Below are 26,031 nucleotides of genomic sequence, written 5' to 3' on the forward strand. Positions count from 1 at the left end.
AGCCTAAACTGCCACAAACTCAACCTTGTCGTCAGAGACTGTAACTCCATGTGACGACGCAAGAAAAGCTGTTAAAGAACTGCAAAATCGTACAGTTGGATCCCAGCCTTTAATTAGAGCGTGGGAGTGAAACGGATGTTCTTCAAGTATCCGGAGAGACTTAATGAATCTATTAGTCCAAGAGGAAAGGGTGATGATCAGATAAATCATACATCGAGCACAAACATACCACAAAATGGAGCAGGAAGACACATAATCAGCCTCCTATCATGACGGTCAGGGAGAGTCAATCGCAGTGGCTCCTTATTCACTTGTTCTGTTTCACAAAAAAAATGGGTGATAAAAACAAAAAAAAAAAAACAGAAGAAGAAGAACTTGAAAACAAACATTTTGGGGAGCTCCTGGAAATCTCTTCTGCTTTAGAAGTTCAGTTCAACCTCATTCCTCATTTCCAGAGAATAGAAATCACTGATCTCCTTGCAATTTGCTACTGAGATAGTAGAAAATGATTAAAAAAAAAAATCAAGCAAGAGATCCTGGCATTATCCCAGTGTTAATTATGGTTCTCAAAAGTGCTAGCTGACTTTTTTTTTTTTTAACAGTCATGACAATATTTTTCTAGCTCTATTTCCCACAAAAACACAAATAAAAAGGACTAGGGAGCTGGGGTTGTGGCTCAGTGTCTATGTAGAGCGCTTGCCTAGCAAGCATGAGGCACTGGGTTCCATCCTCAGCACCACATTAAAAAAAAAAAAAAATGGAAAAACCAAGGGCTGAATGTTTTCTTTGATATGAGGATGCTGACTCATAATGACGATGGGTGGGAGCAGGGGAGGAATGGAGGAATTGGGTAGGGCATGGGGGAGGGAGGGGACAGGAGGGGGCCTGGGGGTAGGAATGGTGGTGGAACCACTTAGACATCATTACCCTAAGGACATGTATGAAGACACGAATGGAGTGGAAATACTTTGTGTACAATTGGTGACTTGAAAAATTGTGCTCTATATGTGTACTGTGAAATGAATTGCATTCTGCCATCATGTATAACAAATTAGAATAAATAAATAATTTAGTTTAAAAGTAAAGTTATCATGACCATCTACAACTAAGATTTTTTTTTTTAAATAAAGGACTAGAGGCAATATTAAATTGGCACGTTCTCCACAGGAACTTTGGAATAAAGAACCAGAAAACACACCTAGTAGCGTCCTTCATTGAATGTCACCGACCCAGGGTCTAGCTTCAGCTACCCAGCATGCCACATTTTCTTTTCCCATAATTTGTTCCCAACAGACCTGCTCAACACAATGGGAGAAGAGAAGGGACATGGGCACCTGGTAGGGGACCCAACCACCTCACAGAGTCTAGAATCTTCTCCAGAGCATACAACCCAAATCTGAAGTGGAAAGTTGGGTTCAGTGCAATTTTAGTAGGTTGAGTTAGCCTGATTCCTCTCTTAATTACCATAGAGAAATGCACTTTTAGGATTATATAAAAAATTTGATCGTATGTGAATGAAAAGAAGATGGAGGCCAAAGTCTCTGTCATCCGGAAGGGGAGGCCGCCGCGTGGGCTACGGGAGCCAGAGTGCCTTCTCTCAGGCACAGCCTGGTGTTCTTACCTGTGCGCCAACCCCAGTGTTTTCTTGCCCTCCGGGTGAGCAGCATGGAAGGGGGAATCCTGAGGAAGTCACAGCTGTGCTCCTTCAGCCTCTGGGAAATGAGCTGCATCTATTTTCGACAGCATGTGAGGCTGAGCACAGCTGTAGAGTAGAGGAAAGGACAGGCGCAGTCGGGAAATGTGCCCCTGAAGATTCGCCTGAGGAAGGGGACTGAGGTGGGGCTCCGGAACAAGGGAACCTGTCCCACTGGATGACTAGGCTCTGAGAGTCACTCGACTCACACCTGCTCCAGGTGTCCAGGGGCAGCCAGGCAGACAGGGGAAGGGAGAAAGTGCAGAGACCCTGGGACAAAAACCGAATCCCAGGAACAGGAGAAGTCCAGGGCCGCTACTTGGAGCAGGGGGATGGAGTGGAGAGGTGGCAGGGGTGAGGTACCACAGGCACTTTTAAACCACGGGAAGGAATTTGGAATGTATTTCAACAGCAACAGGAAGTGAATGGAGGGTTTTAAGTGAGGATATGATAGGATCAGATTGATTTTTTTTTTCCCAAAAATCACTTTAACTGCAGTGCGAAGAAAGGATTGAAGGACGGAGATAACACACATGAAAGTCCTTTGAAAAAAATATGTTAAGGCAAAATCTAAATGGGGGCTATATAAACAGAAACACCACAACCTTCAAAAGCAATAATGCAGAGATGTTTTTCAAAGAATGTCTTGAACTTTGGCACTGGTCAAAGGCATATGGTTTGTCCGTGTTCTGAAAACACCGGGCTACAGATCTTTGAAACAGAGGCAAGATGAAACTGATGTGGGCATCACTGGGTTGAGGAATCATTGGAATTCAAGCCATCTGTGTTGCCATAGCAGCTTAAGAGAGCGGGTGCTCCAAACTGTGACCACATCAGAATTGTGCCACCGAAACTTCCCAAATTGGATAGAGGGCAGCTGAAGCCCAGAGATGCTCTGATTTCCAAAACAAGTATCATCAGTGATCTAGGGGACAGACACTGGCCCCAAGTGGAGAAGGGTACCATTCCATAACTTAAGGGTTCACACTGCAGATCAGTGGGGATGATCAAAACGCAACTGACAACTTCCTGCAGTGAACGGGTAGCAAAGTCCTCCCTGAGAGATGCATTAAAACCGATTAAATCCATTTTACCAATCTCCACTCGCTAGTGACTTTGCACTATTAACGTAAGGCAGATTTCACCTCTAAGACGGCCGCTCATGGATGATAAATTCCCAGGGATGTTCAGATAAGACAGAAAATAAAAGGGACAGTGTATAAATCTCTTTAAGGAAATCATGGATTGCGTAACTGGTCTCCGGTAAAAGATCAATAATTCAACAGTTCAAGAACGAACTAGCCACACATTATGAAAAATTGAAGTTCTTAGATTTGGGTAGACAAATGACTAACAGAACACCAAGCTTCAGAAGGAAATAGATTTGGGTTTGAATCTTGACTCTACCTCTTGCTACTTGAGTGTCTTGTAGATCCTTATTTGTAAAGGGATATTGAGTCGCCCAGAGGATCGCTGGAAGGATTCAGATGAGACCACATGGGAGAGACCCAAGAAAAGTCCATTCCAGATCAGCTTGATTTTTCTGTTGAGGGCTTTTCAAATGCACGGGCAACTTTGAAAGACTCCATCTGCTTACAAACAGAGGTGATGTCTTCAAAAGAACAAGAATCCCTAGAAGGGCCCTGAAGAAATGTCCTGGGTCCCTACATCATGCCTCAGAAAGAGGATTAAAATAAACCAATCAATAAAACCAGCAAGACTCTTCAAACTGGTGGTTTAAAGAAAATCATAAGGACCCTACACATAAGGCAATTCATATTCATATTTTAATGTGAAACAAAAAAGAGGTTTTGATAGAAAGAGGTGTATCTTTTCTCAAAATGGATTTTGAAAACTCAGAAGGTGGAGTAAATAGAAACTTAAAAAAGAGTCCAAGAATCTATTGTCCTGAGCACTGTTGAGAATTAAGTCGGTTTGTTGTCCTGGAGAGAGCTGGGGAGGTGGCCTAGAGAGCCACATCCCGGTCCACCCCCACCAGCTGGGTCACCCTGTCCCCTTGAAAGTCTACTCATCTGTTAAATGAGCTAATTAGCTGAGACAATCCCCACAGACCCTGTCAGATCCGTCTTTTTAATACTCCAATGGCCCTGAGATCATAGGGACAGGAGCACAGAGTAAGTGCCACTGTTCTCCAAGGTTCACTTCTATCCCAAACTGGAGCTTCCTGGATCTGGGGTGCTACATCTGAGCTGGAGAAAGGGCCAGAAGGCCAGGCCTATGACAAGAACAAATACGGAGAGACAGGAAAAGAGGGGGACAGAGGGCAGAGGAGGTAAGCAGGCAGCATGGCTTTGTGACTGTCCCTGAAATGTGCCGAGTGGCTAAAAAGAAATGCAGAGCAGAGTCAAAGGAGGGATGCAGGGAAGAGAGGCCATTCCTGCCCCAAACCCAGAGATCCTATGACTGCAGTATCACATGGCTGGGGTCAGAGATCCAGAGTGGTGGTGGGAAGATCCTTGGGCACATGTCACCCCACTGAAGCTCAGGGGTGACATGGTCTGACAAGGGCACTTAGCTAGTAATAGACCCAAGACTCCTTCAAGACTCCTAATTTTTGACAAGTTAGTCTTTCTCCCAGGGGTTCTGTAAGAGTGGAAGGTAAAGCAAGGGTTCAGCACCCCTGTGGGGAAGAGCTGCTGGGAATTTCACTGACTGGGCAAGAGGAATGGCTTCCCCGTGTATTTGTTTGCCCACAGACCTTGATTCAAACCACTGCTACTCCATCCCCTTCAGAATAACACTCTGCAGATACAATCTCATATAGATGCACCCACTGGCCCCAGCTGCTCTTTGATATGTGTTCTGTGACGTTGTAACTTGCTAGTCCCCTGCTTGGTGCACACCACTGAGTGCTATGAGGTCTTCTTGCCATTTGTACCTCATAATCCCAACCACCTGCCACTCAAAGCTATGGCTCACCTGATGACCAGAGCACTCCTGTGTGACCAGATGTGGCCCAACCCATGTCATATGATCCGAGGGGGGACCACTGCTGAGATCCAAATTCAAAATTGAATACACAGTAGTACCAGTTCACATGGCCTGCCCTCTGGTCCCACCCTGTGTCCATTCACTGCCCACATAGCTCCCTTTTCCTGGATTTAAGGTATCTTAATTCTAAGGTGCATCAACTCTAAGATGCACAGATTTCTACATTTTGTCATCTGATATTTTTATATCTAAAATTGTAATGCATCTTGTCATCATCAGCATGCCTGAGTTTAATTGGCAGAGTTTTTTTTTTTTTTTTTGAGAAAGGCAGTACTGGGGATTGAACTCAGGGGCCCTTGACCACTGAGCCACCTCCCCAGCCCTATTTTGTATTTTAGAGACAGGGTCTCACTGAGTGGCTTAGCACCTTGCTGTTGCTGAGGCTGGCTTTAAATTCACGATCCTCCTGTCTCAGCCTCCAGAGCCACTGGGATTACAGGAATGCACCACTGTACCCAGCACTTTTTGTTTCTTAGTGGTGTGAAAAGCAATCAAGTACCATACAGTTATGGGGTCTCACACACAATGAAATAGGATATCTAAAGCAGGAGTGGACAGCCATTCTGTTCCTCCTGTCCCAGGCTACTGGAGAGTACAGCACTCACCGCCCCCTCCCCATCACCTTCTCATACACACATATACATTTTCACCAAGAGCCACTCAACCTTTCCTTCTTAAGGTTTGTCAATGCCCGCTGCTGGACAGGCACTACACCAGGCACTGGAGAGGACACAATTAGCCCAAACGGAAGTGACCTCTGCCCTCAGGAAACTTATTTGTCATTTACCAGGGGGAAATTGACATCCATCAAATAGTGCAAAGCAACTACAATAAGTTGCTTCAAAGGGAGGTGCGTGGTGCTGTGAAGGAGGACAGGACAGGGCAGTGATCCAGGCTGGATGACATCCTGAGGAAGGAAGAATGAGGGGAGAGATCAGCCTGGGAAGAAGTGACAGCTGTGGCTAAAGGCAGAGCATCTTGTGCACAGGGAGTGTCATATGCAAAGGTCCTATGGTTGATGGAGTCAAACTTTGAGCAGGTATGTTACTGAGGCTGAGGGAACAAGGGAGGCATGGATGTAGGGTGAAATAATCAGGGAGCCCAACACTGATAGGGCTCTCTGCCTTTGTCTTAGGGACAAGTGAATGGCATTTAAGAGAAAAAAATAATCCCAGAGGAGGGACAGGGAGGTAAGATGCTCAGATAAAAAGCAGCATGATAGATGTTAGGTAGAACTGCTGGGGGGTGTTGGTTAGGAGTTAAGAGATGGCTGCAGTGGTCCCCAGGAGAGCTCACAGGGAACTGGAGGCTCAGGGCAGCTCTCTGTGCCTGCCCAGCCGCAGAGACCTGAGCCTTGCAGCACAGCCCCTTCTCATAGGCTCCTACTTCCTCCAGACCTTGTAGTGACATCCTGGGAGCAATCCCCAGAGAATGAGGTCAGAATATTCAATAAAGGTTCCTGCTACCAATGGGAGAGAGCCATGAACAAAGCCGGACAGAGAGGGGTCTTGGGAATGCAGGAGGACAGGCAGGAAGCCGGCCCACACGGTCGGCCAGATCTGGCCCAGCTGGGAGGTGGTGAGAGGAGCCAGACCCGGGGCTCGGAACTCTCCAGTGCTGAGTCAACCCATTGTGCCTCTGCCTTGGTCCTCATTAGATGCACTGAAGACCTCACCACCAACTTGGGGAAGATAAAAGTTTATTTGAAGCCTGAAGAAAAAGAGCTCTTTATTTAAAGGGAACACAAAAGATCCTTAGGAGCTTTTTTTCCTCCCCCCTTGGCAGATATTGACTTACAAACTGATCTTATTCCACTCCTTGGAATATATCTATTTCCAGTCCTTGTACATCTACCCTATGAATTGCGATTTGATGAAGCCATACACACAACTAATAAAGTCTCCGTATAAAAATGCTATATGTTCTTAGGAAGTGAAAACATAAAACTTCAATCCATGGTTTATTAAAATCCCTAGGTAAGCACGGTTTACAAAGCTAAATGCCAATACCTATAATTCACCCCCAGGATGGCGCCGGCATGGAGCACCTGCTATCTCTAACTGCATTCAAGTTTGGTTGTCCTTCAGAAATACTGAAGCTCTCACTCCTAATGGCTTTTTATATAAAAACAGGCTTTGATTGACAGAATCTAATCACTAGAAGGGCAGCAAACAAAAGCTGGGCAAGGTGTCATTCCCTGTCCAGTTTTCCCTTTCCTGCAACATCTATAGACGTCTGATCACACAGTTGGGCAATCATTTGCTAACTGAGAATGTTATTATTCTGTTACTGTCTTCGAAAAATAGTAACCTTTCTTGGCAAAGATAAAAATATGTGGGTTCCTTTCCCACAGTTTATATATCTTAAATCTTAGGTCATTTTTACAGCAGCTTTCTTCTTAACTTTCCCACCATTTATCTTTCTTTCTCAGCAAGGGCTAGCTTGCTTAATACAGGAAGACCTTCACATAACTTTCTGGCATTAATTATTATGGTGGCACAAACTCCCATGTGAGATAGTTGCTGCAATGTATCCTGCAGCCTATTAAAAAAAATACAGTGAAGGAAAAAAAAAGAAAGAGAGAGAGAGAGAAAAAGGGAAAGCAAAAGACTCTTGATGCTGATTCGCTATTTTGTAAGGATTCTACATAATTAATTGAGATGCTGATTGTAAAGCCTGGGAATTAATAAGCCAACAAACATTTTGATGTTGCATCTGCAAGGGAAGAAGGTGGTCAAGTTTCTTCCACAGGCTGCCTCTGAGAACAGGGTCTGGTTTTACTCTTGTTAGAGGTGCCTTCTGGCGATGGCATGAGGGTTATGAAGCATTGTGAGTGACATTAAAATAATACGGCCCTAAATAAAACCTAATAAGCAGTTCTGAAGAGTCCATCAGCCCATTAGGATGACAAGCCATGAATGCCTTGCCAGGCAGGGCTGACAGTGGAGCTGGGGCCTCTTCCCGTTCTCCTCTTATGACTACCAGACAGGCTCTGCAAACTTCCATTTTGAGAAGTGAAGTGGGTAAAACACAGGCCAAGTCAAGAACTGAAGAATCTGGGTTTAGCATGATTGAAGGGAAACTGACAAGATTTCAGGTTCAGAACACAACATGGGAGTTGGTTTGGGAATCAGGGCAAGTTCCTGCAAACCAGCTATGGGGCATGTTACCATCCGCTTCCCCCTCTACTGGGAATAGCCAGTTAGTAAGTTTGCTGAGATTTGTAGGATTCTCTGATAGGCCCCCCATCACCTCACCCCCAACTCCTGCCCTGAACACCCCTCAAACTACTTTTGCATGTAAAAAGGGCATGGACCATGTTGCCAGGCTCCAATATGTTAACTTGCACTAGAAAGCCCCCAGTAAGAGCAGGTTAGTGGACTGGTCGACTGAATGAATGAATCTAAGAAAGATACTGGGAGCCACCTGTAATTCAAGGAGTGCAACTGGAGCTAACAAGACCTGAGGTCCAACAGTTGTCACTCCTCTAATTAATACCGTGTTCTCAAGCAAGTCTCTTAAACACACAAAATGGGTCTAATCATAATTCATAGTTCATAAGACTGTAAATGAAACACCTCATTTGTATGTTCTGCAAACCATTCATCCAGTACCCAGGACACAATAGACCACTCAGTAACCGTGAGTTTTCACAGTGGCTTTATGAGAGTACTTGAAGGACAGCGATCCAGAAACATGCTCAAAGTGCAGCTTACAATTTGTTTGCTCACCCTGTCCTCATGAATGATTCACGCAGTTAATAGACATTTCTTAGATACCAACCCTATGCTTGCTCTGAGAAAACAGCAATGAATCCAAAAGCCCCTACCCTCATGGAACTTAGGTTCTATTGGGAAAGACTGAACAAAAGTGCAGCAAGGATTTGTAACGTTTGTAACAGAAAATTAATGGTGCCCGGAAATTCATCCATTTGATGTACACAGTGACTGCTTTCTACAAAACACTGAGTTTATGTGACTTTTTTTTTTCTGATGCTAGGGTAGTAACTTTTAATAAATATGTACCTAAACTATCAAATGGGGAGAGATAAGAAATTAGAATTGTCACTGGGTGAGGAAATTAGAATGGTCACCGGGAGGAGTGGTGCACTCCTGTAATCCCAGCAGCTTGGGAGGCTGAGGCAGGAGGATCATGAGTTCAAAGCCAGCCTCAGCAAAAGCCAGGCTCTAAGCAACTCAGTGAGACCCTGTCTCTAATAAAATACAAAATAGGACTGGAGATGAGGCTTAGTGGATGGGTGCTCCTGAGTTCAATCCCTGGAACCCCATCCCCACCCCCCCCCCCAAAAAAAAGAAAAAGAATAAAAAAAGAAGTTAGAATTGTCCACATAGCCTCCTGGGGCAGATAGCATGCACCCTAAAATACCTGCCCAAGAAGAAGAGAAATGCTGAAAATTGTGATAAGTGACACACTCTGGTTGGGACAGGGTCTCTACATACCAACACTGAGATCTTCGTTTTCCAAATAACACAAGGCCCAGGAGTGTTAATTTTCACTTGGCACCATACAGAAATCCAGAGGCGTACTCAGGACCATCTGTTCATCATGATAATGAGGGTTAGCGGGTTTCTCTGTGCCGAGATGTATGAAGAACTCGTAGCGAATTGGGACCTTTGCTGTTCTGTGAATAAATGGAAGTGACCACCAGCACCCTGTGTGCTACCGGTGAAACCACAAATTGCCTTCCCTGCTCCCTCCTGTTAACTGCAAAACACGTCATCTGCAAAATAACAGACTTGAAAGTCCGGTCGTCTTTCCAGAGAGGACAGAACTTCGATAGTGTCTCTCAGGAGCCCTTGGGTAGCCAGGCCAGGACTTGACCATCAGCCATCAGGAGATTTGATTCCCATTTTAAGGGTCTGAAGGAAATAAAACAGCACCATATGCACGTTCATACACACTCACAGGTAGGCCCCCTTGCACTCACACCTGCAGATGCATGTTGGAGAGTCTCGTTCAAGGAGTTTATAGAGCATTTCGCTCCTGTGCTTGCAGAGTAAATGAGACAGCTTGAGCCCAAGAGGAAACATGCCAACACTGCTTGGCTTTCCAATCCATGGGCTCTGTCGAGAACCACCTGGGACTCTCTGCAGGCTGCTCAAGGATTGCTCTCTTGGGTTTACAGTGTCCTAGATGTTCCTTCTCACCGACCTTCCCTGGCCCACAGTCCCTACAACCAGATGCAAGAGCTCCGCCTCTTTCACACTCAAGATCCAAATTCAGGCAGCCTGGAAGCTGCAGGGAAATGGCGGAAAGAGGGGGAACTTCAGCAGGAGCGTGGGGCAGCAGCTTCGGGTGGAATGTGTGGCCGGCCACCTGATACCCTCTCTGAACGAGCATTATCTCTTTAAGGACAATTAGGTCTGAGGTGCAGTATGTAATTTCTGCTGGAGGTGACTGGTTTATGAAGATACGGGGAACTGCCAGCTTATCTGAGCTGCAGTTATAAGTAATAACAAGGGTTATAATTTACATTTGAATTCTGTTTTTAAGTTAATGAGGTATCTAATGTGCAACCCAGCAAAAGGCCTTTTATGCACATAACCTATTGCTACCTAAAATAGGAATTGAGTTTTATATTATACCTTGCACACTCCCGGCCTCCTCCTAGAAGCACTTAGAATATTCACTCAAAACTAGTAATAGAGTGACTGCTCAAAATGGAGCTACCATCATGTGCCCAGAGAGTCTTAGAAACCAAGAAGGTTTTTTTTTTTTTTTCCAAGAGCATTATCAAGAGTAGCTCAAGCTAAAATTGTCTGTATACAAAGAGGTGAATCTTTAGTCGGGATGGTAGGAGAGTAAGTTTAGGATCACCAGACTTTTTCTTGAACAACCACAGAGTCGGTAATTTCTAAGTGAGGTGGTGATATTTGGAAAGCCTATTGTCAAGAAGAATAAGCCATCTCTCAGTGTTGACCTGTACTCGGGACACTCATGATCCGTGTGTGTGTACTGGGGATGGAATCAAGGGCCTCGCACATGTTGGCAAGTGTTCTACCACTGGGCTACAACCCATCCCTTTTTATTTTATTTTTGAGACAGGGTCTTGCTAAGAAGCCAAGGCTGGCCTCAAACTGTGAGCCTCCTGTCTCAGCCTCCTGAGTAGCTAGGATGACAGGTGCATGCCACAGGGCTGGCTTGAGCATATGATTTCTACTATTCTCTCTTGGCCTTCCCTACACAAAGGAGCTCTAACCTGGACTTCTGCCAATTCTATGGCCAAGGCCAGTTCATCTAAGTTGGACTGTCCCTGCTCCAGGTCTTTGGTGGCCTGTTAGCTGCTGACCTGCTCTTCTGCTCAGAAATAGTGCTCCATGAGACTTTCTAACTCTACATCTCTTATCTTGAACTCACGCTTAGCTTGCTCTTCAGCCTCCAAAACTCTCCATTGTCCCTACACCTGGTAAAACACCAAAGAGAAGAGCCTTCCAAACCTCAAAATCTTTACTCCTCTAGAAGATCAGAGGGGAAATAAAGGAGAGAGTATTTTTAAAAATATACATTTTAGTTGTTGATGGACCTTTATTCCACATATGTATTTATTTTTTTATGTGTGGTGCTGAGAATTGAACCCAGTGCCTCACACATGCTAGGCAAGAACTCCAACACTGAGCCACAACCCCAGTCCCTAAAACAATTTTTTGATATGTTCAGAACACATTGAATCTAAGCGGGCTGTCCATGGATTCATTTCCAATATTCCTTTGTAGCCCTACTCTAATGAATAGGAAACAGTTCTGTTAGAAAACCCTAGTAACGGGTTGCCCAGTAGTGGCAGTCATTCACTAAGCGATTAGCACTCACTACAGGCAAATATCTCTGTTAGACATTGTGGACACAGCAGAGAACAAGATGGATGTGACTCCCACCCCTGCAAAACTTACATCTCACAGATTCTAAATTACTGGTGCATTAATTAGTTAATTTTTATTTTGTCATGCACTGGGAAATACAAAATTGTTTCTGAAATTATACCCAGTTTCAAGTCCAAGTTCAACATGTGCTGAAGAATTAATGAGTCCATCATCACCACATATTCTCCTGCTTCTGGCCAATTTCCCCTTATCCTTCCCATGGTCGCACAAACACCCATCCTCAGATGCCTCCCCTACTGTCTCCTGGTGGTCTCCTTTCTCTCTTTGTCTTCATGGCTACACAGTTTATCACAAATTCTTGAATGGTCATTCTTGCCACCTGCTTCCCTAATAGACTCTAAGCTCCTGTGTCAATCTAAGCTTTTTGTTTCTGTAATCAAAATACCTGACAAGAGTATTTTGAGAAGGAGAGATTCATTTCGGCTCAGGGTTTCAGAGGTCTCGGTCCATGTTCAGCCAACACCACTGCAGACACATCATGGCAGGAGGGAGCACAGGGAGAAAGAGAGAGAGAAGCCAAGGACAAGATATGGTCCCAAAGGACACACCCTCAGTGACCTTACTTCCTCCAGCTACAACCATCTGCCTTTAGTAACCACCCAGTCCACCCAGTAGTCCATTAAAATTATTCATCCACCAAATGGATTAATCCACTGATTAGGATACAGCGCTCATAATTCAGTTTTTTCACTTCTGAATGTGGCAGCACTGCCTAACACTTGGACTTTTTCAGGGACATTTCTAGATCTAAGCCATAACACTTCCATAAGAAACGGCTCAGCTTGTGAGAACTGTCTTCTTCCAGAAGATACATGTAAAGGAGGGGCCTCGAGAAATTAGAGTCTGTTCTCCGGGATTCTGCACCATCCTCATATGAATTCCATCCTTACTCTCCTACGCACGCAATCACCAGTCCTATTTCTACCAGGGCAAGTTCAATAAACGATTAAGTTTTTGGCAAAAGGAAAGGCAATAATTGCACATATCCCATGCTTGGACATTTAGTCAGTCAATTCGTACCGAAGGAAGTCACAGTTGTGGAGCACAGTTGTGTTGCCAAGAATTAATTACCCCCAAATAAGCTCTTGGGGCGGGACCAAGTTTTCCTCATTAACATTCAAGGCCAATGCCACCACACAAAGGGAACGGGGAAGGAAAAGCCCAGAAGCCCAAACAGGAAAGAACGTTAAAAAAGAAAGTAGGGACATAAAAGAAGTAGATTGTGGCAGCCACATGTCTTCCTCTTCACCCAGTGCCACAGGACGACAGGTCTGCGGGGAACGACAGGGCAGTTCCAAGACCCCATTCCCGGCATCCAGGGTCTGATATTTCTAGACCAAGAGCAAGTTGAAAAGAGAGCTTCTCCCTGTGGTAGTAACAGACTTAAGCAAATGTGAATAAAGCTGAGTTCACAGATAGGGAGCAAAAGCAGCAGTTCAGCCAGAAGGAGCACGAGACTGTGGATGCCTCCAGCTCTTACTTGGATCCCTCTTGGATCCCTCCTGGGGTTCACCCACCTCTGGAGGAGGATGAAGCAAGATGCAGGGGAGCAGCCTCAGGCATCGTCGGACCCCATCTGAACAGATATTTGATGTGTATACTCATCTTGTTGCATTAGCCATTCTTAGTACCTAAGTGGCTTAAAACAACACGCATTTGTCATGCTGTGGTTGCCATGGGTCAGAGGATGGCTTTATGGTAGCTGGGTTTGCAAGACTGCAATCAGGTGTTTGCCAGTTTTCTTCTCATTGAAGGCCCCGGTTCTCTTCCATGCTCCACCAAATGTTCCCCATATTCAGTACTCTGGGTGTAACATTAAGTCCCTCTGCTCCTAGAAGACATTTATCTCCATAGGTAGCTCACAGCTGAGGAGAGAGCCCCTCACCATTCCTCTCTTAAAGGCTTTTACCCGGTTAAGTCTGACACATCCAAGATGAGCTCTCACTTCATAAATCAATAGCAGTTGATTTGGGGCCGAGTGTGATGGTGCACACCTGTAATCTCAGTTCTGATCCTCACCCTATCTTGGTTTTCTAACCTGTTATGTTGGGGTTGGTCCAAAGTTTAAGTGAGATACTCCATGAAATGTGCTGAGTCAGAGCCTGTCACCAGGCATGGCCTCATTGGATATATTTCTGTTGTTACTGTTGCTGCTGCTGTTGAAGAATCTAACTCAAGACAATAGAGAGGAATAGATACAAAGACAGAGTTGGAAAGATGTCCCTCTTGGCATTGTTTACAATACTGAAAAGCTGAATTAATTGAATATACTATGGCATACATAGACCATGGCTACTGTATTATTTGGCTATTAAGAACCATGTGGTAGGCACTTATTAACAGAAAAACATTCACAGTCATTTAAATAAAATCTCAGTAGCTTAGGAGGCTGAGGCAGGAGGATCACAAGTTCAAAGTCAGCCTCAGCAATTTAGGAAGGCCCTAAGCAACTCAGTGAGACCCTGTCTCTAAATATAACACAAAAAAAGGGCTGGGGATGTGACTCAATGGTTGAGTGCCTCTGGATTCACTTCCTGGTACAAAAAAAAAATAGTTGATTTGGGGATTGATTATATCTATCTTATTGTACAACCTAACCACAGAAGTCACATAGGATAGCATTTTTCAGGGTATATAAAAGAGCATCAAAGTACGAGTTATTTCTAGCAAATGAGTAGAGTATGCCTAACAGAAATGCATGTGAGGAGTGTAAAGCTACAGACATGTGTGTCGCAGGGACACAAAGCATGTCTTAGGGCCATGGTGAAATTCTGCCTCCTACAATGCTGCAGTCCTCACTTGACATTTCCAGCTCCCAGTCATTTCTCTAGCACAGCAGAAAACAAGAAAAAGAGGTGCAGAAGGAAGGCAGGACCACTCGGCAGTCAGTCACTGGGCTGACCCAGAAAAATGCTGCTCACCAAAATTAGAAAACATACACTGGCATATATTTTATATACAGAGGTGGGTATAGATTTGTGTATGTATATGCACACATATACAAGTATACGTAGATATTTAAATAAATGATATAGATATGGATGATATAGAGATAGATCAGACTCCTTTTGTAAAGAGAGATCTCTACATCCTTCCAAACTACTCTGTCACTGGGGTACCCACAAGGACTATTCTAAGTTTGGTGCATCTTACTTGGATCTAAGCTAATATTTCAGTGATTATATTCTAAAACAGTTATCTTAGCTCTGCATTATAAGGGGTTCTCTTTCTCATTTTCTTACTTATTTATTTATTCATTCAGGCTACAGTGAAGTCCCAAATAAGAAAGAGACCAAGAAAAACTGGGTCTGAACCTGGCTTTCACTTCTGTCAAGCCAGCCTGCCTGTATCTTCAGCAGCTTGGAGCTAGTCTCAGTTCATTATGGGGTGTGTGTGTGTGTGTGTGTATGTACAACTGGGAGATTCTGAAAGGAAAAAGCATCAAAGCATTTGTTATTTCTAGCAAATGAGTAGAGTGTGTCTAACAGAATTGCATGTGAGGAGTGTAAAGCTACAGACATGTGTGACGCAGGGACACAAAGCAATATGAAACTCAAGTTCAGTCTGTAATGTGGAGAAACTTCGAGAAGACACCCCATATTCAGTTAGAGGACACGTACTGGCTTCGTTATCAATAGTTGCCAAAAGAGGTAAGGTTCTTCCACAGAGAACCCCAACAGCACAAAAGCCTGAGTTCTTTTGAGGTTGACGAGACCTGCACAGATAACTTATTGTGTGTTCTTTGGTTTAATTAAATCATCGCCAACACAGTGGTGGTAAAGTTTGCAGTATTTGCAAAATAAAAAGCATGAAAATATGAACCCAGAATTCCACCAATCATTTCAGCAAGGAAACAATTTGGTAAATGTCCTGAAAATTGGAAACCATGATTTCAGTGAAAGTCTGTTGGAAGCACAAACTAGAATCAGGATCATTGGTATACAGGACCATTTCAAAAATTCATAGTAAGTGAAAGCTGAACCTTTCCTGAGAAGGTCGGTCACAGTGTGGTGGGGATTGGGAAGAAATGGGGAGAAGATAGCCATTTTATCATGTAAACAAACGTTCGGGCTAACTGACCAAATCTAACCCATTTTCTCCCTGATTTCACGTGTGATCAAAGGCAAGGTTTTTTCCAACCTCTGATTCATAAACATATGTAAATATGAACACACAAAAAAATGTTGGTTCATTTAACAAACATCTGTTAAACGCCAGGCGAAGGCCAGGCACTGATATACTCCTGGCAAATTCCAAAAGATTTCCACTTCTGGAAGGGACAACACCAGGGAAAAGTTGTCATACATTCGTGGGCAAGTGAAAATTCAGATTCAATTCTATGAAAGACACCAAGTCCCAGAAGAGTGCAAATATACCTGCACCATTGGAAATAATTAAGTCCTTCCACATTTAGTTACTATTCAAATGGTGATCAGGCATATTGAAGCTTACCTTATGGCCCCTAAGATTCAAAACACAAATAACACAGTACCAGATGAGAAATTATACTAATAGATCTAAACAGTTGATGGACGCAGATGTCAATGATCTTGATGATACTATCAATGCGGATAGCAACATTCTCTGTCTCTGGTCCATTCACAGGAACTAGAATTTCCATTGTCCTTCCTGTTTTTGTAGAGGGAAAAGGAGGTTCCCAGGAGGAGAATTATAGAAGCAGGAAGGGCAGCAAACTGAAATGTCTTCAGAGATCATGGAAGACCTTAGAGGTGAGGGCAGGGCTGGACTCCTGGTAAACATGGACGGCTACCCCCACCACCACCACCACCACCACACTCTTCAGTTCACTATTGCATGTGAAATACAGCCAACCTGGCAAAATCTCCTGATTTTTTTAAGTGTAAAATTTCATGTAAAACTTTGAAACCCTGGCAATCCATTAAACTAATCAAACATTTAGATTAAAGAAAATAACCAGGTAGCCAGTTTTTGACCTCCATGGTAGAACGTAAAACATTAAAACAGTTTCATCTCCTAGTACTATGCATGCCATTAGCCCCAGCTAGTGATTCCTGAGCACTGAAAAGGTTCTGAAGAAATGAATGGCCAGACTAAGTCTCACCAGGAAACTCAGTCTCCACTGCCCTGGGAGGGTGGGGTGTGCTCTGTACATGACAACATGAGCACCGGAGAGAACCAAAGAAAGGGGAGACAGACAAGCAGAGACAGAGGCAGCCAGCACAGTGAGAAAAAACAATGAAAGAGAGACACTAAGGCAGAAGTGGAAGTCGATTTCATCCATCCAAGTTCTTCCTAGCAAAATTGTGTTTAGAAAACTTTGGCAACAACAACAATGTTGCCAATATTTGTAGATAAGTAGCACTCAGCACCCTCTGATGCTCAACTTCCAGAATGTGTTAAAGATGAATGAAATCCTAAAATAAAGCTTGTTATTCCTGAAATTAAATACTTGACAGAAAAAAAAAAAGTGTATGTGGATATTCTGGAGAGTATTATGGCTTGGGGACAAGTATCATTTTTCCCTTGGAAAACACTTGAAGTAAAAAGGACCAAATACTCATGAATGTGCCTTAACTCTTTGAGGAAAATAGGCTTATTCACAAGCATTTGGATATGGGCTTACACGTGAACACATGCACCCTATTTCTGAAATATATTCAGCTGGAAGTCCTGAAAATTCCAGAACTCTAAGGGTCAAGTTGTACTATCATAAAAATGATAAATCTCTGTTCGTGAAAATAATTTCCCATTTATGAAGAAAATTAAGGGACCTGGCCCACTCTTGAGGTATGAATATAAATAGATATTTATAGCAATCATGTTCTCCTTCCAAACATTATTTCAATTTTTACAAAATCCGTAGGGATTTAGACCCGACTATTTCAATAAAGACTTGATATGAAACTATTCTCAGTGCTTCTCGCTGTTTCTTTCTGAACAGGTACAATTTTATTTTTTTTTCTTTATTATTTTTTTCCTTTTCAACAAGAGTCAGGAAAAGTGTTTAAAATGTCACAAGTTACTTTTTTCCAACTTCTATCCAGATAAGTCATATTTGAAAACGACAACTAGTCTTTCTGCACGTCGTCATTTTTAGAAAGTCTTACAGCTTATACAATTTAATTCAGAAGGTGGATGGGTGAGGGTTTGGATGTGGGGTGAAGGCGGTAGAAGGGGGGCAGATAATGCCTTATACTGCCCATAAATGCCAATCAACCTCAAGCCGGTGGCACAGGTCTCCATTTTTCAAATGTCAGTAAGTCTTCTAATAAAAAAAATATATGAGGCCAAGCGACTGTATGGTGCTCATTCCTCATGATCTCATTTTCAAATGTTCCTGATCTTTCATACCTTGCTTACGTTTTCTGATGGAGTGGCTCAACCCCCGGCCCGTCTGCACTCACGTCCTGAAGTCTCTCTGACAAAACCTCACGGATGCTTTGACTTTTTTTTTTTTTTAACCATTAAAGATTTTCTCCAACTGGGAGCCTCACCTCATTTTAAGGTTTCTTTCTTTCAATCAGAGACAGATTTCAATCAAGAAAATCATGTACACGTTGCAAAAAGACACAAGCATTCAAAATCATGGTCCTATCACCCAAGACACAGGTATACTCCTTGTATCTGTGAGTATGTATTGATGCTTGGACTATTTGAACAAACGGTGGGAAGACACTGCTCTGCAATCTAATATTTTATTTAAATGACTCTGAATGTTTTTCTGTTAATAAGTGCCTACCACATGGTTCTTAATAGCCAAATAATACAGTAGCCACGGTCTATGTATGCCATAGTATATTCAGTTAATTCAGCTTTTCAGTATTGTAAACAATGCCAAGAGGGACATCTTTCCAACTCTGTCTTTGTATCTATTCCCTCTATTGTCCTGAGTTAGATTCTTCAACAGCAGCAGCAACAGTAACAGTAGAAATATATCCAATGAGGCCATGCCTGGTGACAGGCTCTGACTCAGCACATTTCATGGAGTATCTCACTTAAACTTTGGACCAACCCCAACATAACAGGTTAGAAAACCAAGATAGGGTGAGGATCAGAACTTTGTCTTAGGAAATGGTATTTGCAGATTCCCCCAGATCTGTCAAGCTTCAAAGTATTTTCAGGGCACTCACCAGATGGCCTCCCTCCAGTGCCCACTGTCTCTATGTATTTAAGAGTTAGGTTTCCCTGCTCTTCCAGAACCCTCCAGAAACATCTTTCCGACCCCACCACCACCACTTAAACACCACCTTTCAATCAGCTTTAACACCTCAGAAAACAGGGCTATAAAAATAAGCAAAAGACCTGGGACTCCAACTGAACATAAAAGTTGTTGCAGATATTGTTTCTTGACAAACAGCCTCTCCAAGCCACATAAATTGTCCAAAACCTCTTAAACCTTTGCTCTCCATCACCCACGTAGGACTGCGAAGGGAATACCGCAGAGGAACTCCAAGCTAATTGAAAAATCATTCACTTGAGATGCAGTAAGGATCCTGCTCCATTTCTACAGACAGAAACACAAGGAAGGCTCCCTGAACTCAGCCACCGGCTCATGAGCACACTCCTCGCTACATCATCTGCGTTTTTCTCCCGTGCTTGGCTGGATTCGTATTTAATAATTCATGGGAGATGGGGGGAGAAAAAAAAAACTTTAAAGAGGAGATTGGATATCCAAACTCCTGCCACCCCTCCACCCTAGCTTCTTCTTCCAATTCAGAGGAAGAACTGCAGTATTGACTGGGAAACTGGTCCACTCTCTGACAGCAGAGGCTTCTAAAACCTATTGTTCAGAGATCATTATCATGGGTTTCCATTAGCAGAACTAAGTAAACGCTTTCCTAAATAATCCTGTCAATGCTTTGAAAAATATATTTATTTTTGGAAGAGAGGCTCAATACAGTACTGGCCCGGGGATTACATTGATCCTCATTTTGGAGGGATTTCTCCCCCTGCCTTTTTTTGGAGGGACAATTAATATTGACCGTGCCTATCATTAATTTTCCACAGTCAGCAGGGGCTTTTAGGTTTTATAAGTATAATATCAATAGGGACTGTCTTAGAAGCTCTTATTTATTTTACGTTTTCTCTTGCGCTCAATGTTCTCTAACCCCACAAGACAATACTTCACAGGTTTAAGGCCATCAGCTGCTAAACCAAGTCACTCGGAGAGCCTGTGAGGAGATGGGCTGTCCTAAGCCTTCCAAAGGGATCAGGACATGTGAATAAAATGGTGTGATGTCACAGCCCGGGAGGAGAGGGGAGGGTCGCCCACCTCTTCCTCATCTTCATCCACACCTCAAGTTCTCATGCCCCTGAGCTCTCTGAAGGGATGTGACCATGTAGCCCATGAGCCTCTGGAAGTGCATTTGTCTGCCAGTGGGGATATCAATACTTGGATGCAAGTTCTGCAAAGAGACAGAAAAGAGTTAAATGCTGCCTCCAGGGCTCTGCTCAGGCCAGTGCAGGCTGGGTCATCCAGCCACCTCCAGCAACCAGCCGAACGGTACCAAGGCTGCAAAACAAGAGGAACTTCAGCCAGCTCCCTGGGCCTCTCTGCAAAAACCTGTGTGGTCCTTAGGGCCTCGGGGCCCTTGTAACCTTTGAAATGCCACCTGGAGGTATTGGCCTGGAGACAGAGCACCCATCCCTTAGGAGGGAAGCAGGGCTTCCCTGGTGTGCCCCTTTCCCATTTCAAACACACGAGACGCTGCAGAGATTCTGCTAGCTGGGCAGCACATGTGGACCATCCATTGCCAAGGGCACCCTCACCTGGATCACCCCTCCTCTGCCATTCTGCACTCCCTCAGGTAGACTTGTCAGGTACTCGGGTCTCCTGAAGTCATGGATGAGAAGGGCCCAGGTTCCATGCCAACCCCTGCATTGTACCCATGTTCTAAGGGAGACATGTTCCTTCCTTGCTCGATAATGTATTTGGAGCTGCCCCCTGCCAGGTGCTAAGCTCTGCATCAAAGTTGTTTGTCCAGTCCTCAAATAGCTCACAGGATGTGTTATCTGGGGCGGGGGGTGGGAAGGACAGGGAAATAAGGGGAGATATGGGAATTTCAAAAAATTGGGGATAAATTTAGTGTGAGGAATGAGTACAACCTGCCCCTGTTTGTTTAGAAGAACAGGCTACTCTGCTACTTACAAGCTGGGTTATTTGGGGGAAGCTCCTACACCTCTCTGTGCCTTAGCCTTATTAGCTCTAAATGAAGAGGACAACAGCATCCACTGTCAAGTGTGGTCAGGAGGATGAAGCCAAGCAATGCCCAGGAGGCGCTGAGCCTGAGCGTGGCCCTTGGAGAGCATGGCAGGTGTGGGCTGCGTCCACGTTAGCACCCCTGTCTCAGGCCACCAGGAAGCTGAGGAGCTCAGAGAAGCCTTTGCAGAGGGAGAGATGCAAGAGCTGTCTGCGGGAAAAGCCATGTGGTGTGATGTGCGACTTGAGGTGACAGTGAGAATCGAGACTGGAGAGAGAGGGACGGCCGGAGCCAGAGGAAGATATTACCCTGAGGGACTAGGAATGCTTAGGCAGGAAGGGAGAATGAAATATCAGCTGTGAGCTTTACTGAGTGGCCAGGGCAGTGGAATAGGAGGTGCCCAGAGGAGAGGGCAGGGCTGCAGGGCGAGTTCGAAGGCTGAGTCCAGGTGGCAAGACGGAGCAAAGCTGATGACATCTCTGCTCCTGGGCACAGCCAGGTGCTCCTTGCTCCCTCTCTGCCTGGCTCTCTGTGGGTCTCACTCCGTCTGCCAGCTCCTCACTGGCCTTCCTTCCTCTTTCTCTGGTTCTCTCCATCCCTGGGCATCTATCTCCCTCCTCTCACTCCATCTCCACCCCGTCTTTCCCTCCCTGGCTTTCTCCCCCGTCCCTACCCTCTTCGTCCGTCCACCACTCTCACTGCCTTCCAGCACGTGCATGGACTCCCTGTGGTATCCACAGCCTGCCCTTCTGATGCCAAGCCTGGGACTGAGATTTCCTGCCTGCCCACTCGCTGACAGATCCCAAGCACCCCAAAGAGCCCTTGGCATGTCGGAGGCTCCCCCGTCTGTCCAGAATTCGTTGTGATGGTGGTAAAGGTGAGGGAAGGACCAGGGAAGTGAGGATGAGGCAGGAGCTGAGGAGGAATAGGAGGATCTCACTTGAAGAAGGAATGACCAGTGGCCTCAGACTGGAAAACAGCCAGAACCCCTGGGGAACACGGTCTGGGGGCTAGGTCCCCAGCCTGCTTGGTCCCTAGATTCTGCTGTGGTTCAGGCTGAGTGTCCCTCTCTCGACCCCATATGAACACTAAGCCCACATAAGACACAAGCTCCTGTATTTTTAGGTATTGAAATTTCAGGGTTGTTTGTTATGGCATCAGAACTTCACCCATCCTGACTCATATCAAACTTAAATATGCCAGCAACTATGCCTGAAATTGGGATGAATAAGATAGGACCCTTCACCTTGAAAAGCTCTTCATTTTGAGAAAGAAGGAAAAGAGGAATTAGAAAAGTCAAGGTGTAAAGTATTAATTAAAATCTTTAAAATATTTTACAATTTAACTTATTCAACTTTGCTTTTAGTTAACATTATTTTACGATCAATATACAAATATATGCTTGATTTTTAGGTAGTTATTATATTGGCTGTATTGGGGGGATTTTGCTTTTTTATTTAAGATGATTGACAAATACCTAACACCATCAGTTTCCCTTAGTCCTCACTGTTATAATGGATATGCAAGATAAGATTAATTCTGACTCCTTTACATAGTTTTGGCAGCAAGTTTCAGGGAAAACTCAAACTGACTTAAGTTATAAGAAAGGTTAATGCTTTATATACGGGGAAGTTGAAGCCTGAGTTAGCAGAGAATAGACAGGTTTAGAAAAGAATAGATAAGGGCCCCTCGAGACCCTCAACAATAAATAGGGAAAGAAGAAAGACCAGTGGCCCCTTGATGCTACACAGGGGCTCCCTGCCGTGATATTCAGGCCACTCTTGATGGTAGACTCCAGAACTTTCTAGCTATGACACCTTGAGGATATGAAGGTTGACATCATAGGAAATATAGACCCTTGGGGTCATAGACTTAAGTTTTGTTTTCTTTGAACACTTCAAGTCGAGATGATATCATCATTGGCCAAGAGAAACTAAGACAGGTCAATAAAATCTTCCCCCTACCTCTAAGCAAACACGTTTGTTCATTCAACAAACACTGGCTAAGCTCCTACTCTAGCCGGGGATTAGACTGGCTGGTCTGACTGCATCAAAGCTGAGCCACACAGGAATTTGGCCCAGAGGAGATTAAAAAGCTGCAAACACAAGGTAGAAGCACTAAGAGGCATAAGAAAAGTAAAGATGAAGTGTGGGGGTTGAACAGAGCAGGTGGCATCCTGAGCGGAGACCGCTGAGATGGTTTTGTTACACACCTTCTGAGCAGATGAAATCTAAGCTTCTCCTAGGAGTGCACTTCCTCAGGTAGCCAACTTCGGTGGCAGTGTGGAGCTAGCCTGCCAGCTTGGGAGGCCTACGTTGCAAACAGGGGCACAAGTCTTTGTCTCTGCCCTTCCTGTGGGCAGAGTTGACTCTGGGGACCATACTCGGCTCACACTACCAGAAGACTCCAGACCAAGAGGGCAAGCAGCCTCTCTGTGTGGATCAGTATTCACTTGTGACTCACTAATGGGCACCTTCCCAAGTTCATGGTTAGGCTCCTGATGCCTCTGGGACCAGCTTATACAAAGTTCCTTGTACCTACCCCTGACCCAGACCGCTCGTGTGGCTCACTGCAATCCTCCCCGACCCCAGGCACTCATGTTACAGACAAGGAGACCGAGGCTGAGAGGCTTATTCAGTCCACACAGAGGGAGCTATGAAACCAGATTTTGAATCCACACGTGTGTGATCGCATTGACCGTGTCTTCCACGCCATCGGCCACCTCTTCCCTGGCTAAGGTCACCCCAAGCAGCTCCCAGCCTCCACCTTCCCTGTCCTCCAACCTCCTCCCACTTGACTCCATTTCTGGATTGCTCACCAGCCTTGACACTCTGCTGCCCACACCCAGTGTGACGGCCCCTAAATTCTGATGAGCACCAATTTAGATCCACTTCATTCTGTCCAGGTCCTTGTCAGAGACAGACTTCAAAGGTTCTCTGGAAATGAAAAGCACGATGGTGTCTAGTGGTGTTTTAATACAGGGCAGCACGTGGTCAAGCTGTCCCATCGTCTAAGTTTATCAAGTTATCAGCACCTAAGAACTAGATGGCTCCATAGCACACAGCAAGGATGGGGAAGCCCTGCCAAGTAGCTGCCGTGCTACGAGGTTCTGAAATACTTACCTAATAGCTAATTTAATATCAAGTGACAGTTGAAACAGGCTACTTTCACTTAATCCGTGCATGCTGTATGCAAAACAGCTCTGACCCTGGCTTGATTCCTTAAAGCAGGTAGGATTTAATTATCTCCCCCTGTTATAGAAGTAATGATATTTCACTTAGTACTTTCAATACTGATAAATACAGTCCTTCTGACAAGTGGGCTGAAAACACACTGTCTTGCAAAGTGGCAGCATTCAGCGATCCCTGCCCCTCGACTTGGCGTTTCCTTTCCTAAAAGAGAAAATAATTCCTGGTCTTTCAAAAAAAAAAATAATCACAACAGTTTCTTACAAGAGGTCCACCCAGAGCCATGGCTTTTCTGGAGAGCAGAAATCCTCAGGTGCTAAATGAGACCAATTAAGAGAGAGAGAGAGAGAGAGAGAGAGAGAGAGAGAGAGAGAGAGAGAAGAGAGAGAGAGAGAGAGAGAGAGGGAGGGAGGGAGAGAGAGAGAGAGAGAAAGCAGGAGGGGAGAGAAATAGAGATGTGGCTATGTGTTTTATGAACATAGAACTTCAAATAAACATCCGTGGGAGTCTCCATACACTTGACTACACACCATCTTTATGTTCTAGCTAAGGCCCTGGATTTGGAGAGGACAGTAGAGATTTATCTGCAGTGATAAACTCTCCAGTTTCTCTCAATTCACATTCACTTCTGTGTGTTTCTTAAAAGAGTCTTCTCTCTCCCCTTCCCAGGAATCAGGCTCTGTCCCCATGCCTGACCCCACCCTCTCCTAATCTCTTACTTACCCAGGTTTGACAAGTCCCTAATACTTGTACAGAGATGTCACTTCTGCCCAATGCCTCACCCCCTCACAAATGGGTATTTAGTGTTACACATTGTCACCAGGAAAAAAGGTACAGATGTGAGTGCAGGTGGTACAGAAGATAGGGAAGACTCAGGTGTAATAGCTCGGGGCAACTGCAGGAGGAACACCGTCGTGCATAGATACAGTGCTCCTTGGAGGCAGGTTGCTCTCCACTGACCTGATCATCTCAGCGGGTCTAGGTGATGTTCTTGAATCACCATCCAATGCAATAGGAAAAGAAGGGAGAGAACCCTGGAGTCCTGGAGCTGAACAGTTCTCCTCTGACTTGGTGTTTATCTGTGTGTGTTAGATTGTGGTCCTTTTCTATAATCTTATCAAAGTTATTGATTTGTTTTTTGCAAACACGCAGTCCCTGATTTGCACCTATTCCAAAGTTATGCTATGTTTGGCTTGAGTGATACCTTAAAGATCTTTTTATGAGTCACCAGCATTTAGAAGTGAAATATGTTACACAAAATCCATAAAACTTTCTTGTCTTGGAAGTTCAAATGTCTGACAGTCCTAGGTTAGCACTCGTCTGCAGTAGCAAGTGGCTCTTGCTCAGTAGTGACTTTTCCTGACCATGGGGATATATGGCATTCAGTTAGCCACACTTCCCACCCGTCCCCACTGCCCTCCACCTGTCACTCATTCTCATCATCTGTGATTCCATATATCTCTGAGCCCTGCCATAGACGCTCTTCAGAGAACTGTTTGTACACATACAGCTCAGAATGGGTGGCACTCTTGATATAGAGCATCCATTATCTAGAGTGTCTTGGGTTTGAGTAAGTCACCTCTCTGACCTTCAGCTTCATTGTCAATAGAATAAAGAGCATGCAGGATCGTCTTTTAAGTCCCTTTCTCCTATTATGTTTAAATGAAAAGACAAAAAGCTCTTTTCAAATGAATACTCGGGATGAGTATGAAAAGCTCAGAATTTCAAAACATTTTTTAATTCTGCAAACCAACAAATGAGCCACTCCAACAGCACAGACGCTCAAAGACTCCACAGGGAGAAATTGGTGGGTCTTTAGACACACGCTTCCACCAAATCATCGTCATTCAAAACTCTGAGCCATGGAGTGTCCACTTTGCAAAACAGGCAATCATCTGCAGTTTGTCTAAGGAGCACGGTGTACAGAAAAGCTGTGGGGTAAGGACTGCAGCCGAGCAATCTCCCCATCCAGGAGGCAGTTGTATGTGTTTAGGAAGAGAACCAGCGCTCCGGGATTAAGTCCTGGACAAGGAGCTGATAACGCGCCTTGAATGGGT

At 44.6% G+C, this 26,031-nt stretch overlaps 1 protein-coding gene across 1 annotated transcript in view; it reads right to left on the minus strand.

Annotated features, from left to right (window-relative positions):
- The window catches only part of Ppargc1a (PPARG coactivator 1 alpha), a 601,407-nt gene that overhangs the window by 195,759 nt on the left and 379,617 nt on the right, over positions 1-26,031 (minus strand). The gene's annotated exons all lie outside the window — the stretch shown is intronic.

Source organism: Ictidomys tridecemlineatus, chromosome 9, assembly GCF_052094955.1.
Source record: "Ictidomys tridecemlineatus isolate mIctTri1 chromosome 9, mIctTri1.hap1, whole genome shotgun sequence".
In the NCBI taxonomy this organism is placed as follows: domain Eukaryota; kingdom Metazoa; phylum Chordata; class Mammalia; order Rodentia; family Sciuridae; genus Ictidomys; species Ictidomys tridecemlineatus.